Genomic DNA, 14,674 nt, shown 5'->3' with positions numbered 1-14,674 from the left:
ATTAATAATAAAATATTTGGGGAGATCCAGGGTTCCCCCTTTTTCTAAAGTCCTGATTGTTGAAAGTTTAGTTTCTTGAAGGACCTTGCTGATAATGAGATTGGACTAATTTTCTTGTTCAGACTCCACCCAGGTGGAGTAGCCATTGAGTTCTGCTCAGGCTTGGGTGGGGCATAAATTCTTTAAATAGATTGCCCGAGGCTGGGGTTCAAAGAAGTTGATGACTTAATCAAAGTTCAGGTCCAGCCCCCCACTGTAATATTCATTCTTTAATTGTTAACCAGAGTTGGTTACCACTCATCTTCCAAATGAACATATAAGCTATGAGCCCTGTAAGACAGATAACACTAGCACACAGAATGGCTGCTAGCCCAGATTCACTCTTGAACTGGTCTGATGGGAAGGACACTAGGACAGCTTCAGAGGGGTTAATAAGCTTACTTTATGCTAGTCTAGTCTTCTCAAGAGGGTTTGCTCTCCAACTCCTACAGCATTTCTTAATCACCCTTCTAGCAGGGGCTGCAAGAAGGGGTGGGGCAACTATTACTACATCTCGATGGGGTCAATAGAGACAGGCACAGTTCATGTACTGCCCTAAATCCCCACAAGCCTCAATGGGGACCAGTTGAAGCAAATACAGATTCCCTCCAATCCTTGATGGGGGCCTATCAAGGCACACACAGCATTCTATCTTGTGTATTCAACCCTAAGGGTTCCCTACTCACTGACCATTGCCCACCTGCTTTATAGGGCAACAGACAAAGATGTCATCTTGTCAGCAATAGCCCCACAAGTTTACATTATCTCATCGTTATATCTCACTGCACAGTTGCAGTGGATATTTACAATTCAAGCACAAATGTTTATATTATTTATCATTATATAATGCTATGCAAGCGTGGTAGAGATGTTTACAAGTCATGAGCCTGGGAAACTGAGATTGTCATGGCCATGGATACTGGGAAACTCAACTCTAAGAAAGAATAACAAAAATCTACCTTACACTCTAAAATCCACCTTACTTACAGCCCACTGCCATGATTGTCTCTGTTCTAAGAGAGATGGCCAAATGACCATCCTTTTATTTATAATCAAACTGGCCTTATTAATAAAATGATTAAATTATCCAGAAACTGTCTCACAAACCTTTTTAATTGTCACAATAGTATATCAGTTGCTAGTGGTAGATTGTTTTTTTGTTTTTTTGAGTTTCAGACAGAGTTGTTTTGGTGATGCAATCATAGGTCTATATTGAGCTGGGCCAGTGTGACTGGGTGCTGGCATACCCTACCCACTTCCTCCCCTGAGGGATAGAGGAAGGCACATTAGCAATGCTTGCCTCAAGGTGTGCCCATGCTCAAAGTACATTTATTCCATTAGGTTTTTAAGTATTGAATCGATTAAATGAGCATAAATTGATTATAATTATGACGTTGCCCAAGTTATACTTAGCATGTATTTCATGAGGGTTAATGTTAAAAGCAGTTAAGAACATTCAGTACATTCATTAGTTGGAATCCTGTTTACATTTCTAATGTCAACTATGATCATTTGTTTGAAGAGAGTTCTTCTGCCTTTCTTGTACTTATTAGTACCACTGAGTAAATAATGTTTTCATCCCCATAAGTAAGCTTACATCTTACACACTGAGTAATAGGACCCAGCCTGTCAGTATTTTAACAAACTAACACTTGAATAACATTAGTCCCTGTTGATAACAAATGCCATAAGAATACCTAAGCTATATAGCCTGAGTATATAATGCAGCATACAAATGTACTGATTTATATGCAAATGTTTTATGATCTACTTAGACTCCAAAATAAAAACACTTACAGAAACACTAAGCAAATCTATCCATCATAGATAATCCCCTGATTCAGGAATTGAATTGGCAACAGGCAAATATGTAAAGGCATATCAAAGACCCAGGGGATTAGAATGAGCATTTGTTCTAACCTATTGCCATTATCAGCTGCCTCCCTTAATTCTTAACTGCTTACTTACTTACAGCAGAGTCAGTTCTGGCCACTTCATAGTTACCACGTTTTATTCGGAGGTATATTAACTGCCTTCTTCCTAAAGCAGGGAATGGGGGTTCCTAATTTCCCCAACTGGTTAAAACATGCTGGCTTTTCCCACCCCATTACCTGTACTGCACAGCCTGTATGAGCTAGAAAGGATTTTACAGAACATGTCATCTCATCATCTCACCCCTTCCTGGATAAGAATCTTCTCTATGACATTCATCCAAAATGATCATTTGAACCTCTGAAGAAATCTAGTGACTGGAAAACCACCACCTTCTGAGGCAGCCCATTCTATTTGTAGATAGAATTATTTCTTTTTACACTGAGCCCAAATCTGCCCTGTACTCTCCACCTGTTATTTTTCAGTTCAACCCTCTGGGGGAGGGGGTCAAGGAGAGCAAAGTCTTATCCCTCTTTCACGACCATTTGAATATTTGAAGCCAGTTACATCTCTTCTAAGTCTTCTCCAGGTGAAACATTCCCAACTCTTTCAAGTGTAATAGAGTCTCTAGACCTTCTTAAAATATGGCACCATTTTACAGATGTGGCCTGACCAAGGCAGGACCATCACCCACCTCGAACTCACTTTGTGAAATCTAAAACCACATTACTTCCTTCTTACTATACCATTCTTTTTATTGGTAAAATAACTCCATTTTCCACTTTTCATTATTTTAGAGGCTGAGAATTATAAAACTAGAGGGGGAAAAAATCCCACCAAAGGCAGAATTCTATTTGTACTAAATCCCTGAACAGAAAGAAAGGAAACACCTGGAATGTCATTCCATTTCAGAATGTGGTTATATGAAATGAATGAGGCTTTCTCCAACAGACAAGAAACACTTATTACACTTGTATTCACTGGAAAGGTGGGGTTGTTAAATTATTTACCAGATGTGGTATAGGTGCTTGTAAAAGAACAGACTTTAGAACAGTACCTGACTTGCTGTCTCACAAAGAGCACGTATTTGGTGACTCTGTAGAACTAAATTGAAAGGAGTCAAAGTGTATGCTTACTGAGCATGAACACAGTCTTGTACTTTTTAGAAATCAAGACTCTAAGGTAGAAGACAGCAAGGAATAGTGGATGGGAAGCTAGTCTCTAAATCCTGGAGACCGGGGCTCAAGTCTTTCCTTGGACAGCCATTGGCACAATGATCCTGGACAATTTACTTTACTTCTCAGTGCCCTAGGCAACTCTTTAAGAATGTAAATTCCAGAATAGTTATCAGTTTGCATTGGTAGTGGGAGTTCTTTGTACCAATGAAATCACAAGAACAGATCCCTTCACCTATCCAAAAAAAAAAAAAAAAAAGAATCCAAGATATTTCATGCTGTGGTGGCTAAAAGACAAGTGCCCTCCCTCTCAAACTACCTTATATCGAATTAGTTTGCATACATTTGTGCTTAGTCACTTTACCAATACGCTGTATTTATTTAGGTATGTATGTGTTGCTTCTCTCATTAGAATATAAACTCTTTGCAAATAAGGTCTCCTCTACCTCCTTACTAGCTCACCTTGCCACCCTAGAGAAGCCAGTGACTGGAGGCATAGTTCTTCTGGTTGGTGACTGATTACCAGGACTATTATTTGTGGAGGGCCCCACCACTTCACTTCCAAATCCAACTCTCCGAATTTTTCCACTTCCTCCTCTGCAGCCTTGCCCCAAATTCTCTGTTCAGCTCCCCTTTAGCTATTGTCTCCCCATGAAAATATTAGCTCCTTGAGGGCAAAGACTGTCTCTTTTTATATTTGTATCTCTAATCCTGAAGGCAGCTAAGTGTCCACATGGATATAGTGCTGGACCTGGAATCAGGAAAACTCATCTTCTTGAATTCAAATCTGGCCTTAGATACTTATTAGCTGTGTGACCTTGGGCAAGTCACTTAACCCTATCTGCTTGTTGATTGATTACCTTCTCCTACCTTAGAACAACGTGAAGCCATGTTAACAATGTGAAAAGATCCCATAATTATGTGTTCTGCCATCTGTGAGATTGCCTTTCTTTCTCATTATCTGCATTAGGATGTGGTATCTATGGCACGCCAATAAAGAGGAGAGAGCTTCCAAAGGACAGTTGAATGGGGACACTCAGTAGAAACATACCCACTTCTTACCACTCATACCCATAACTCCTCTGTTATCTTGTTCTACCTCTTGCCTCAGACAGAATTCAGAATCTCTAGTTGATGCTTAAAAATGCAGGGGACTTGGGTTATTTTGCTCTCTTACTGACCCCTATAGACCAGTCTGCAGCCAAAAGTCATTCTAATGGCACCATAAAATGTGAGAGCTAGCAGGGACTTGTTGAGTAGAGTCCAGCTTCTACTTTGCACATTTGAGGGATCTAAAGCCTTGAAGCATGAAGTGGCTGGCCCAAAGTCACGAAGCTGATAGCTAGCAGAGATGGGATTAAAACCCAGTTTCCTGACCCTCAGTCCAAAGTTCTTTCCATACACTACAACTCCCTGCTTGAGAAGCCTAAAATTATTTTTGGCCTATTCTCTGTTTCTCCTTGCCTGTTAACTGTCATTTACCAGAAACACACCACAAAGAATAGAGTTGGTATTTAAAGCCAATAAAATGGTGTGGATAGCCCCTCCAAAATTCCCAGCTGTGTCGTTACTGAACTTCAGGACATAATTTGAAGAACATTGCTCTAATATAAAGCAATTAATAAACAGGAAAACCATCTTAAATATTGTTTGTTCTTACGGTGCCTACCTCCTTGAGTCATTGGGTAGAAATTAACTAACTACTGATAACTAACAATATTGTGAAGGTGATACCTTTAACTTCAAGATGAATCTTTGTCTCCTTTTCCCTCTACTACTACTATTCTATTCTACAACTTGTGTAGTCTTAGAGAGTTTCCTGGGGGCCTTGAGAAATTAAGTGACTAGTACAAGGCGACATAAACCGGTGTATGCCAAAATGAGACTTGAACCCAGGCCCTCTAAAAGGATTCTCTATAAAACAACTGCCTGTGTTGTTTCATCATGAATTCCAATTAAAGTTATAATTCCTTAAATACCAGATACTGTGCCTACAATGTGTCACATGGAGGGATTAGAATCAGAGAACTGAAAGGTACTTACTTCAGAAGCTATATAGTCAAACCCATAACTGAATCCTTTCTACAACACACCTGAAAAGTGGTCATCCAGTATCAGTATTTGTTTGAAGACTTCTAGTGAGAGGAGGAAGCCTGTCACCTCTGGAGACAGCTCACTTTAAGTTTGGATAGTTCTCATTCTTAAGAAGTTTCTCCATAGGGGTAGCTCAGGGGATCAGGGATAGAGCCTAGAGTCAGGAGGACCTGAGTTCAAATGAGGCCTCATGTACTTACTAGCTGTGTGACCCTGGGCAAGTCACTTAACCCCGATTGTCTTCACCCTCCCCCCCAAAAAAAAAGGTTTCTCCATATATCAGTGTATCTCTTTCCAACTCCCATTTATGGATCCTAATTCTGCCTACTATCCAAGAAAAACAAATTGAATACTTCCTCCACATATGTTAAAATTCAATTCTTTGTTGGGATGAAATGAAGCACCTGTAGGTCATTTAACAGTTAATCCTAACCATAGAAAGGCCATTCCAAAAGGTTACATGTAGACATGTCCATTCTTCCTCGCCTCCTTATGGAAATGTGTCTGGCCAAGAGGAAAAGCCATTGTGACTTCACCAGCCTCTGGAGGACTGCAAGTCTGACAGCCTGCTCACAAGGGTGGGCCTTTTCATGCTCTTGGGCGACCAGGAAGCCACAGCAATACAGCTTCAGGAAGTTGCTTCAGGGAAGATACAGATCAAACCCTGGCCCCTTGGTCAATCAAATTCTAGGAATCCCAAACTCATTCACTTTTAGGGGGAGATTAATCTAATTCATGTTTGTGGGATATTGGTCCATCACAACATGGCAGTCTTTCAAGTACTTGGACGTAGCTAACATGGCCCTATGTCTTCTTCTGCTAGATGATGTCTTTCCAAGGCCTTCAGCTACTCTTCATATGGTATGACTATCATCAGATTCTTTACCTTCCTGTTTGTCCTGTGGATCTCTGGCTTATCAATGTCCTTGTTAAAGTGTGGCACCTGGAAACAAACACAAAACACCAGCTGGGGCCTGACCTGCAGAGAGCATCGATGTGATTTACCTTACTAACTTGAAACTTCAAGCAATACTCGTCTAGGTTTCTGCAGCAGCCACTGTATTTTTCTACTACTCTACCTTTTAAAAAAAATCAATTATGTGGCCCAGCTCCAAGGCATATTTTGATTTTTATCAACTCATTAGCAAAGCATACTTTTCTGTTTTTCTATGCTCACAACACCACATTAGGGAACCCAATGATTTTTTTTTTCTTATTCAAAAATAGAAATGACCAAGGAAGATTTTTAAAATTAGACACTAATGATGAAAAGATAGCAGCTCTGGAATATTCCCCACCCTCTCTTATGGAGGTGGGGATACAATGTTTGGGAGAAGATCAACAAGCTGAAAATAAATACATTTATTAGAAATGCCAATCATTATAACCCCAAGAAAAAGGGGGGACCCCAAGAGCCTGATTATTTGGCTGTCAACCTTAGACCTAAAATGAATGTAACTGCAAAAGCTGTCGCCCACCAGTTACCCAATAGGTTACAGGAAACTGCACAATCACAGTTTCTCATCCATTCCCTTGGGGCATGATTTAAACCAGGAATCTGTTGGCAAGAGGGAAGGAGAGAGACAGAGACAAAAACAGAGAGACATAGAGGGACAGAGACAGAGAGAGTCCCAAGAATAGCAGGAAAGTAATTGTAGGGAAGGTTTCCCCCCTTCCTCTGACCCACGTAAAACCAAGTGAAACCAGTATCTCATTATTGTACTGTTTTCCTTAGGTAGCTTGGAAATACTTTGCTCATTAAGCCCCCGATTCCTCAGCCAAGTTGTTCCTGCTCTATCCTCTCATGGGGGGAGTGCAGCTAATGAGACTGCAGTAACAGTAACAACATGGCAGAATTCCTAAAACAGTGAGCATCTTCTGTCAGCAGCACCCCATGCAAAATGTTGTGACTTTGGGGAACCAAGTGCTGGGTAATTTTGAGGCACAGGAATGTGATGGCCAAGGGCTAGACAGCAACACTTCTTTTAATAATACTGTGTTGTGTCTGTGGCTTAAGGATACACCATAGCAACATTATTTGTACCCTCCCCCTTTCATTCTATATGGAACAAAGTATCAGATACTGCAATTTCTTAAACTGAGGGCTCTTAAAACATTGTCTGAAGTTGTATTACTTATATTGTATTACTCCTGAATTGCAAAGGATTGGTCATCCACACGGCTATTCCTTCTAGTAACATAGATAATCATGGCTTTTATACAGCACTTTAAGGTTTGCAAAGCATTTTATACATGCTATCTCATTTGATCACAAGAGATCATAATCCATCCTTGCCTACCATCTTGTGCTACTTTTTCCCCCTCTTGCTTTTCTTTTATTTAATTAACAAGTATTTATTTTCTCTTCCTTCTACCCTGTCCTTCACAGTGAGAAAAAGAAGAAAAAAAACACCTGTTAAAAATATATATAGACCAGCAAAATAAATTCCTCCATTGGCCACGTCCAAAACTGTGTTTCTCATTCTAAACCTTTGACTCATTCTAAACCTTAAGTCAAACACTTCTGTGTCAGGAGGGGGATAATGTGCTTTGTCATCCATCTTTTGAAATCATGGATGGTCATTGCATTGACCTGTAAAGTTGTTTATCTTTACATTGTTGTCATCATATAAATTGTCGTTTTGGTTTGCTTACTTCATTCTGTATTAGTTCATACAAATCTTCTGAGGTTTTTCTGAAGCCAACCCTTTCATCATCTCTTACAGTACAATAATATACGATAATTTGTTCAGCCATCCCCCACGCAACCCTTTAGTTTCAAGCTCTTTGCCTCCACAAAAAGAACTAGTATAAATATTTTTGCACATATGTTTTTCTCCCCCTTTCTTTGATCTCTTTCCTGTATAGTATAGACCTCTTGTAGAGTGCCGTACATTGCTGGGTCAAAGGGAATGAACAAGTTAATGACATTTAGAAGCATAGTTCCAAATTAATTTCCAGAATGGATGAATGAATTCGCAGCTCAACCAACAATGGATTAGTGTGCCTATTTCTCCATATCCCTTACAAGATGTATCAGTTTCCTTTTTTTGCACCTTTTCCAATCTTATGGGTATGAAGTGGAACCTCAGAGTTCCTTTACTTTTTATTCCTCTACTTATTAGTGATCAGGAATATTTTTATATGCTATGGATCACTAGAATTTCTTCCTTTAAAATATGCCTGTTGATATTATTTGACCATTTGTCAGTTGGAAAATGGATTTTTGTCTTTTAAAATTGAATCAGTTCTATACACACACACACACACATATATATATGTATATGTATATATATATATATGTATATGTATGTATGTGTATATATATATATATATATATATATATATATATATATATATATATATATCCTGGAAATAAGACATTTATCAGAAAACCTGATTGCAAAGATTTTTTTCTCAGTTTATAATAATGATAATTAACATTTCCTACTATGTTCCAGGTACTACACAAAACACTTCACAAATAATATCTCATTTGATCCCCACAACAACCCAAGAAGGTAGGTGTTGTTATCATCATCATCATTATTATTATTCCCATTTTATACTTGAGGAAACTGAGGCAAACAGAAATTAAGTGACTTGTCCAAGGCTCACAACCAGTAAATGTTTAAGGCCAAATTTGAACTCAAGTCTTTCCTGATACCAGGCTCAGTCATCCAGCTGCTTTAGTTAACTGTTTCCTTTTCATTTTAGCTGTGTTGGTTTTATTTGTGCAAAAACATTTTAATTTTATCCAATCGTAATTAACCATTTTATCTTTTGTGATCCTCTCTATCCTTTGGTCATGAACTCTTCTTCTGTTCATAGATCTGAAAGGTAATTTGTTTCTTGATCTTCTGTTTATAGTATAACTTTTTATATATGATTTATATATCCATTTGGAACTTATCTTCTTATATGGTACGAATTACTAGTCTAAACCTAATTTCTGCCAGACTGCTTTCCATTTTTCCTAGCATCCTTTTTGTCAAACATTGAATCCTTACCCTAGTAGCTGGGATCTTTTGGCTTATAAAACACAAGGATATTAGATTTATTTACTTCTTTGTAACTATTAATATGATTTTATTAACTCTGACCTTTTTTTCAATTAGTAATTTACTTACGTGCAGAAGGTATTCAGCCTGACATAACACAACTGCTTTATCTTGGCACCTAGGACAGGTAGCTGAAAAATTGAAAGTTGCTTGGAGTGACCTAGTAATGCAGCAAGCTCTGAGCTCTAGCTGGAACAACTGTGTAGGGTTAGAAGCTATTTATAACCCATTTCAATCTGAGAATTACCTACTGGGCATATTCAAACCTGAGCCTCCCAGTTATCTTTTTCATATTCCTATCTAATCTAGAGGTATCAATATTCCCAACAAAAATTCCATAATTTATCAAAAGTTTGTAGCTCCCACACAGAGGATCTTTTCATCTCTTCCCCAAGTTTGTTTGATTCCTAAAGTGTTACTCACATGGAGTTTAAATAGAAAATGAAATGATAATATTGGCTTTAAAGCTCCCAAGTAATAGATACCCCATTGCTATTAAAACAGTTTGAAATCTCAAATTCCACCCCACCCCGTTTTCAATGTGCCTGTTTTCCTACAGGCCTGTTCAAAAGTGTGTTGGATGGTAGGGGGAAATGTTGTAAGGATCAGCTTTCAAGATCAAATGGGTGGAGGGAAAGCGTTTATCCTCAGTTCATCACATTTGCCTCCTACCATCTCCTACCTCCCTTGTGATTTCCTTTTCAAACTCCTGGAGGCTTCCCAGGTAAAACTTCAGTTTATGCATCAGCTTTTTTTCTCACCATCCTCTCCTGGTGTCACTTCAGGGGTCATGCTAGCAACTCACGGGCTATGTTAGCTCCAGCCTGCGGAAATTCCTTTTCATCCCTAAGAGCCAAAGAGTCCCCTGCAAAAAGGAAGAATGTGCCATAGATAGAAAGATACAAAAAAAAGCACTGTGTCCCTTTAAAAATATCCCTATCCCATCACACGTTGTATGACCCGTCTATGCTTACTGTAATCTTCTGAGGCTACTTGTCCCCATCTTCCCATCTCTTTGGTGTTTAACCAAAAGAAAGCAGGAGCAAACACCAGGTACCTATGTCTTGAAAAGGATTTTTGCAAGAGGTGCTACATATGTTTTCCCACTTTGTTATCTTATCCAAAACAGCTTCATTTCTTCTATGAAATGTAGAGAGAGAAGAAATTTGTACACCACTGCCTTAAACTATGGCATGAATTGTAAGTGGGGATTCCTATGCTTTAGAAGAATCCAGGATGGAACTGAAAATGAGCACAGGCTATGTCATTATGTCTTTGTTAGTGAAAAATGTATTCTTCACTTTTTCAAGGTTTTTTTTCCTTTTACTTCATTGGGAATAACTCACTTTCCCTTCTACCTAGGGATAGAACACAGTTTTGTTTTTTGTTTTTTTAGTACAAAGCTCTCAAACTAATACAGTTATTCTGTTGGTTGCTAAGCAACAGAGCTGGGTCACATCAGAATCTCACTCCCCCCATCAGTACCATCTTCCTTTTTTGATAACACTCTGAAAAGGGGGGGAATAAGAAGAAGAGGTCTTATTCAAGACCTAAGGTAATAGAATGTCTAAAGCGCCAAGCACCTGCTACCTTTGCTTTTGTTAAAAGCTTTTATTGTAAGGCTCACCTCGATTAGGAAAGTATATGCATACTGATTTCAGCATTAGGTTTAAGTAGATCATTTACAGAGAACTGGAAAGGAAATGTTTAAGTCAGAAAACATGCTTATACCAAACCTCGAGGCTTGTGACATTTTACCCACTCCTTTCTCTTCTTGTCATCAACAAAAAGATAATGGACATACCAAAAAAACCCCCAAACAAACCCTCACTCAGTCTGAAGACAAGCAGCTTTGCCAGGTCAATGGTGATAGAATCATATTCTGTGCACAAGTGTGGTCCTTTTGGTCAGATATCTTTGTCCCGGAGTCTGAATAAAAACATGCTTCAAGAGGGAAAGGAATAGGATCTGGGAGCCAAACTGGAACTAAGAGAGTTCTTCTAAGCCTTAGAATAAAATACCACGATGGTCACTTAATATTCCAATGCATCTCAGAGGTGACGGATGTGGGCACACTTGGGGGGGGGGAGCTAGATGGTATAGTGGAAAGGGTGCAGGAACTAATGTTGGAAGATTTATCTATATTTGAATCCTGCCTCTAGAATGTATTACTTTCAAATTACTTAGTATGGTTGGGCCTCGGTTTCCTCATCTTTAACATGAAAGGGTTGAACTAGATGGCCTACTCTAAGGTCCTTTCTAGTTCTAACTTTATCATCTATGATACTTTTAGCTGTGCAGATTGAAACATATCCATATCTTTTTGTCCTATGATGTTCTGGTCTATGTCCCAGTCAGTCAATAGGCATTTATTAAGCGCCTACTAGATACCAGGCACCGCACTATACTCTGAGGACACAAAGAAAGGCAAAAATATGATCCTCAAGGAGCTCACTTTTGAATAGAGGAGACAACAAGAAAACAATTGTATACATACAAGGTATGTGTATATACATGCCTATATACACACATATATGTATATGCATATATGTGTATGTGTACATGTATATGTATATTTACACGCATACATATATACATACATATGCACACACACACACATACAAATTAGGTCAGCTAGGTGGCTCAGTGGATAAAGTGCCAAACCTGGAGTCAGGAAGACCTGAAATCAAATCCAGTCTCAGACACTTACTAGTTGTGTGACCCTGGGCAGGTCATTTAACTCTGTCTGCCTCAGTTTCCTCATCTGTAAAATGAGCTGAAGAAGGAAATGAAAAACCACTCCAGTAACTCTTCCAAGAAACCTCAAGTGGGTCACAAAGAGTAGAGTACAAATGAAATGACCAAACAACAATATATATGTATGTATGTATATATATATATGTATGTATATGTGCATGTGTGTCTATATAGACACATATATATTTCTGTGCGTGTATGTATATGGAAGTAATCTTATGGGAAAGACACTAGAATGGGAATGGGAATAGAAAAGGCTTCTTACAGAAAGTAGGATTTTAGCTGGCTCTTAAAAGGAGCTAGGGAACCTGGGAAAAGAAGGTGAAGAAGGAGCACATTCCAGGCATGGGGACAGGTAGAAAAAAAGACGTGGAATGGGGAAATAGAGTCACGTGGAAGCAACAACAGAGGCCAGTGTCAGTGAATTATAAATGATGTGGAGGGTAGTAAAGGGTAAAAATCCCAGTAAGGGAGGAAAGGGCCAAACTGAGGATTTTTTATTTGATCCTGGAGGTAATAGGGAGCTATTAGAGTTGATCGAGTAGGAAGGTGACATGGTCAACACTGTGCTTTTGAAAATTCGCCTTGTCAGCTAAGTGGAGGATGGGACTGGAGTAGAGAGAGACTTGAGAGTGGGAGACCAACCAGAAGGCTACTGCCATAATATAGGCATGAGGCTTGTATCAGGGTGATGGCTAAGTGAATAGAGAGAAGGGGGCATATATAATAGATGTTGTGAAGATAGAAAATGACAAGACTAGGCAATAGCTTGGATATGTAGGGTCAGAGGGAAGAGTCAAGAATGTTACTTAAGTTTTGAGCCTGGATGACCGGGAAGATGGAAGTGTCCTAAGCAGTAGTAGGGGAGGCTTTGGGGGGAAAGATAATGAGTTCTATTTTGGACATGTTGAGTTTGAGATGTCTTCTGGATATCCAAGAAGCAAATGGGGATCCCAGAATGGAGGTGAGAGAGGGTAAAGCTGGACAAACACATCCGAGAATCATCTACATAAATTTATAATTAAATCCATGGGAGTTGGTGAGATCATCAAGTAAGACAGTATGCATTTCCATAAAATCTCCATGGGGCTCCATCTTCATCTAATCAGGGCCTTCTTCAAGACTTGGGTCTTTTAACATTATGGGGATACCAATGAAGTACTTGGGCTGTCCATCTGCTGTATATCATGCTCATTATGAGTCCAGCCCTCCTTTGTAATTTGCATTTCCTGTTCTTATACTTCATATTTGATTACTTGCATCACTAACTACATAAACATTTTACTAGCATACAAACACAAATTCCTCTACAAAATTCCCATCCTGATGTTTCATGGTAGTGTAGAAGGATCACTGGGTTCTCCATCTATTCCATCAGAGTTGAAGTCCTTGCCTGTCCTATCAAGAAAAAAGACTCTACATAGTCCCAGTGACAGAGTGTTTTGGCCATACAAAGAGCAGCCTAGCTAAATGAGGTAGAGTTCATCCCCAATGGGTTGGGCACTAGGCGATGAATTCTTGGACTATGATAATCTATGAGAAAGATAAAAACACAAAATAGCCCTTAGTCCTATTTGTGGTTGTGCAGTTGTTTTTCAGTCACATCTGACTCTTCATAATGGCATTTGGGGTTTTCTTGGCAAAGATACTGGAATGGTCTGCCATTTCCTTCTCCAGCTCATTTTACAAATGACAAAACTGAGGCAGTGTTAAGTGACTTGCCCAGGGTCACACAGCTAGTAAATGCCTGAGGCCAGATTTGAACTCAGGAATATGAGTCTTCCTGACTCCAGGCCCAGCACTCTATCCACTGCACTACTTTGCTGCCCCAATCTATTTTTATTTGGTGTTTGGAGTTTTTATAGTTATTGCTTTCCTAATTTTTTTATTTGAATATCCAATTCATTGATTCTGCCCCCCCTTTGGTGGCATTAACATATTAATAAAGTGTACATGAAATTATGTTATGTGTTTAAGTCCTTTCTTTCATCCATATTTTATTTTTTATGAAAGCATAATCAATAACTTATTTGAATAGATCAGGAGTTATTTTAAATGTATATTATATATTTTCCTCATTTTTATTCTTTCTTCTAATTATTAACTAATTTTTATCTTTGCTGCAAGAAACCAGACATTGGACTACCTAGACAACTAGTTAAAAAATAAATCATACATCAGTAACAATTAATTTCTTGTCTGTTCCAACATAATCAATTTCCTTTTTATGTTATTCAGTGCTTACCAAGTTCAGAACCTTATGATTCTTTTCTTGAAAAATGTATTCCTGATATATAAATATGAGGTTTCTCATAGTCTATAGGTCTTTGGCTTTCCTTTTCCTTATTCATGATCCATATTTTACAATATATTTCTTGCCATTTCTTACCTTTGCATGGAAGTCACTGAGCACCCACATATACGGGGTATCCTCAAAGTCTTAGTGCTTTTAGGACTTTAAAACTATATTAAGACTTTGGAAACACATAGTATGCTCATTTAATTTGGAGACTCCTAAATTTGTTGTAAAATTTATCTGCTTCTTCATCTTCTGCCACAGTGTAAGCCAAAATTATCTATCTTCATGGTGGACTTTTTGGCAAATAATTATGAGCATTTTCATTAAGAGATAAAATGTTACATGGATATTTTCGAGGGTTTTTGGTTTAGCTTTTG

Source organism: Trichosurus vulpecula, chromosome 5 (genome assembly GCF_011100635.1).
Source record: "Trichosurus vulpecula isolate mTriVul1 chromosome 5, mTriVul1.pri, whole genome shotgun sequence".
Taxonomy (NCBI): domain Eukaryota; kingdom Metazoa; phylum Chordata; class Mammalia; order Diprotodontia; family Phalangeridae; genus Trichosurus; species Trichosurus vulpecula.
The sequence above is the reverse complement of the archived record's forward strand: the minus strand, read 5'-3'. Positions refer to the sequence as shown.